The sequence below is a fragment of the Elephantulus edwardii genome, unplaced genomic scaffold (genome assembly GCF_000299155.1).
Source record: "Elephantulus edwardii isolate Elephantulus edwardi_28Jun2011 unplaced genomic scaffold, EleEdw1.0 scaffold00116, whole genome shotgun sequence".
NCBI lineage: Eukaryota > Metazoa > Chordata > Mammalia > Macroscelidea > Macroscelididae > Elephantulus > Elephantulus edwardii.
In genome coordinates this window covers 568,879-573,583 of record NW_006399866.1, presented here as the reverse complement: position 1 = coordinate 573,583, position 4,705 = coordinate 568,879, and positions in this window count along the sequence as shown.

The window sequence follows — 4,705 nt, the reverse complement described above, 5'->3', positions numbered from 1 at the left end:
TATAGAAAGAAAAAAAAATAAAAATAAAACGTTGCCCACCGCCTCCAGTGGATCCAGGTCGAGCCACTGACCTTGCAGACTGGGTGTGACCCATGCAGGATGACCCTAATCTGTTACTAGCTTTGTGACCAGAACAAATCACTTGGCCTCTCAGGAGAATCCCCCCTCAATGGTAGGATGGAACTAGAATTTCTTGTCTTACAAGATGGCTGTGAGGACTGGGTGAGAGGCACCCGGCACTAGGGAAGGCGAGGGAGATGGTAATTATCCACACCGTAGGGCATCACAGAATCCTCCACCGTGGCCTGGGGTGAGAAGCTGTCAATGCTAAGGCGCTCTGCAGGGGAAGGATGAGCAGCTTCTGTCCATGGAATTCAAAGCCTCTGAAAACCGCTGCCTGGTCAGCTATCTGCAGGTTCCGCCTCGAAAATGCCTAACAACAGTTGGACCCTCAGCTGCTGCTTGGAAGGTTGGGGGTTAGATCCACTCGGCTGCTCCACGGGAGGAAGACGTGGTGATCTGTTCCCAGAAGATTCTCGCCTGGGAAACCCCGAGTGGTATCCGTGCTTGGGCCTCCAGTCGCTGTGAGTTAGCAAGTCACTCGACAGAACCCAACAGCAACGTCCGCCAGCGTCCGTGATTGGGAGCGGGGAGGGACTGCTTCTTCCCCTGGACTCTTGAGGCCCTTGTCAGACATAGGAAATGTGTCCCCTCACTGTGCAGAGGCTCACAGGTGGTGCTTCCCTAAACCTTCTTCCTGATGCTGGCTCTGGCTCTGGCTCTGCAGACCTGGGTGGGGCCCATGGTCCTCTAACCACAGTGGCTGCCCCCATCTGCATTGTGAGCGATAGGAAGAACTTAATACCCTTTTTGTCGTGTGGAGCTTACTCGTAGCTGACCCTCTAGAGGGTTTTCCGAGGCAGTTAACTGCTCATCTTTCTCGCTGGTGGATTCGAACCTTATGCCTTCAGGCTTGCAGTGCAGCATTTTACCACTGGGCCACCAGTGCCCACCCCAGCACCACCACCCCCTGCCCTGAGAATGTTTGTTTTGCTGTAATCCAAGGTAAGAGATTTTTCTAAAATGGTTACGGAGCACCATGTTTAAATGTGAACTGCTTTCTGGGCTTAAACAAAAATTAATAAAATGCCATCAGTCTGAAGTCATCTCCGTGTTCAGGGCATTCTCCCCTGGTGACCAGAGCAGGAGGAGGATTCTGACGTCCTCTTGGAGTGTCGCTCACTGCAGTCTTGGATCTGGTCTTCCACCTGCTAATTTATTCCTGATTAGTATATAATAGGGGGAGGAGTATCTGGCTTCATCCTGCCTGGAGCAAGTTCCTTCCCCGTATTTCATCAGCTTGTCGGTTTTCATTTTTAATTTCTCACAGCAGACTTGACCAGTACTTCTAGGCATTTGCTTTTTAGCAAAGAAAACTGGCTTGAGTTCACACCAGAGGCAGGCTTCCTCCCCACGTCTCTCTCTTCCTGATTTGGTGTCTGAGATCGGATCTCTCTCCCTCCTACTGCCACCTCCTGGCTTGGCTATCCCAGCATCATTCATGTGGGAACAGAAGTAATTACATTAAGATGGGTGTTGCCCTCAAACGTCTGCTGTTCTCAAAATGTTGTCTATGGGAAGTCAGCATCCTTCCCAAAACAAAAGGGCTCCGTGGACAAACAAGTTGGAGGGTGGAGTGGCAGAAGTTAATTGAATAACATTTAACATCTTTTTATTGAGGGGCTGTTTTGAGCCTCCAATATGTGTATCATTCATTCCCTTGTAACCATCGAGTTGGATAGCTGATCCTTCTGCAAGTTTTCTGATGCTGTAAATCACATAGGAGATTACCATCTTTCTCTGGTGGAGCAGCTGGTGGATTCGAAATGCTAGTCTCTGGATTGGAATAGAAAATCCTTACCCACTAGGTCACCAGAGCTCCCCTTCAATGTGTAATTGTCTCTGTAAATCAACAAGATGAAATAGTCTGTTCCCTACGTGGTTTTGACTGGAGGGCATGTTCACTCGAGGCAGGCTCTTCCCAGGAACCGCTGGATGGAAGGAAGCATGGCTTACTGCCTGCACACTGTTTTTAACACCCATTCCTCTATTTGGTCATGAGACTTGTTCATTGAATGTGCATTACGTGCCAAGTATTCTGTTCTAAGCATTTCACAAACATTTTCACATTGAATCCTGTGAACTAGGTACTATTACCACATCATTCACATGAGGAAATGTGCCCGAGTCACACACGAGTTAGAGGTGGGATCAGAACTGGACCCAAGGACTAAACCCCTGACCTCTATTTACTCTGCTTCCCTCTCCCCTCCTACCTCAGCTAATTGGAGTGTGCCACTTTCTCGGTCTGTGATTGGGTTTCACTGTTTTTGTTCCTCAAGGTAGAGAAATACCAGCATAGTCTCTGCCCAGGACCTACTTACCATGTGAAAATGAACCAACCTTTGGTGTCAGTCACAGTTAATATTGTTCATGCTGACACTTGTTCATCCCCGATCGCATTGGCTCTAACCCTGTACATATCTGCAATTATTGTCCAAGCTGGAGATGGGGGGCCAGCAGCTGGATCTGCCTCGAATGGCATTCACCATGTGCAGATGGGGGCTTTCTGATGAAGATGATCACACCCTCATGGAATCAGCTGGCCCGGGGCCCTTCAGCTGTCCGGCGCCCCCCTTCCTTTGCCATCTCCCGGGGTCTGGCTTTGAGGCTTTCCAGACTTCCACAGGAGGTCAGGCCACAGACCACTGAGCGACAGTTGCTGCATTGTTCCAGCCCCTCTCAGCTTATAAATAGAAAGCCATCCATACCACAGCCCTGGCCGGAGATGCTCCACATTGTTTTTGGCCCTGGGCTGCCAGCTGCAGAGAAGCCTGTGCAGGGAAGGTTGGGGGTAGCCGGGAGGCCAGCCTGGTGTGCTCTGCAAGGTGGTTGGCTCCCACCCTGACCGCCTGACCTTGGTGACCCAGCTCATCGTGGACAACACGGTTAGAGAAGCTTTGCTTCCAAACCACTTTAAACTGCTGCTTCATTGCTGTGCCTGGACATGGGTCCTGGTCTGGACACCTGGCGGGAGTGTGGTCACGTCAGTCCTGCCTGGCCTGCAGGTCACTTGGGCTCCAGTTCCTGTCCTCCCGCTGCCCCTCGTGCCCCATCGCTGTCCCCCTGCACATAGAGCACAGCCTGTCTGAACACACCTGTTCCTCAGACAGTCCTCCTCCCACCTTAGGACTCTTCCACATGGTCGGCTGAGTGCACCAGGCAGCCCAGGTAAACCCTGCTTCCCTGGAGGGCCCTCACCCCCTGCCTCTTCCCCACTCCCTTCATGCTCGCCTCTCACTGCACGACTGTGAGGAGTCCATCAATTTCTTGGGTTTTAATCGTTTGATTCCTGTTTAGTCCATCTCTCCACTTCTCAAGTGTCAGCTCCACAAGAGCAAGGTCTATTTTGGCCTGATGTGCCCTCCCAGACCCCCAACAGTGCCAGGACAGAGCAAAGGTCAAAAGCTATTAGAGAAATGACTGCCTAAGAGGACGTCCCAGGAAGAAGCCAGAACTTGCTCGAAAGCCAGACCCCAGCAGGGACAACAAAGGCTGTGTGTGTTGGGGGGTGGAGGTGGGGGTGTATGATAGCTCACAGCATAGCCCCCCAGCTTCACACAGCTAGGCTCATGTCGGAACAGGCCTGAGGGACCCTGATGCTCTCTGCACTTCTCTGTGCCCAGGCTCACCGGATTCCACCCGGAATCGTCCAGCCCCCTTTCTGCCCACGGGTCCTCTGGTTCTCATTGGCTCAGGGACGCCCTGGTTTGAAGCACAGTGGCCTCTCAGGCCCGGGCAGCCCAGCAAGTGATGAGGATCCAGCCCAAAGGGCTCAGGGATGAGCCTCCACCCCGTGACCTGCTGAAACAGCTCAGGCCTCGGCCTCCTCAGCGGTAAACTGAGGCAGGGCAGGGTGTGAGCAGGGCAGTGCTGGCTCCAAATCACTGGACATCCTCACAGTGGGCCCCTGGCATCATGGGGACTCTAGAGCTGCAGCAGCGCTGCTCGCCAGTGTCCTCTGCCCAGGCACACACTCCCCAGGATTGTACCCAGAGAACCTGGGGGTGGGGGGGATGCGACCTGGACTAGAGGACACCTGGCCCAATTTCCTCTCTCAGCCTCTACCTGGCCAGCAGATGCAGGGCTCGCCATGGGAAAGGCCCACCTCTGCCACCCTGTCCACTCTCCAGATCTGATTTCCGTACAAGGAAGAACTGGAGCTGACACCTCACCAAAGCCATGCTCCCAGCACCCCTTGCTAACGCCTTGTCACCCCAATTCTCTCCACTGGCCCAGAGGACATGGGGAGGGGAAGGGGAGGCGGAAGGCAGGAAGGGCTGGCTTTGCTGGATTTTGAGTCAGTGTTTGACTGCAGCTGACAGAAGGGACTGCATGAGCTGATGTAACAGCTTAATTGCCACCAGCCTGCATATTCGGAAGCATTTTGAATTCTCAAGGCCTGGAGTGTTAACTTTTTCTCTTTTCTTCTTTGTTTTAGTGAACACAGCTTTGCATAGGGAAATGAAACTGCTCGGTGATTTGATCATGCAGCCTGAATCCCACCTCCCCCTCGCCCCAGTTCCTCTGGGCCCAGCACCCTCATTTATGAAGTGTCAGCAGCTGTAATTCAGAGCTAGATTCA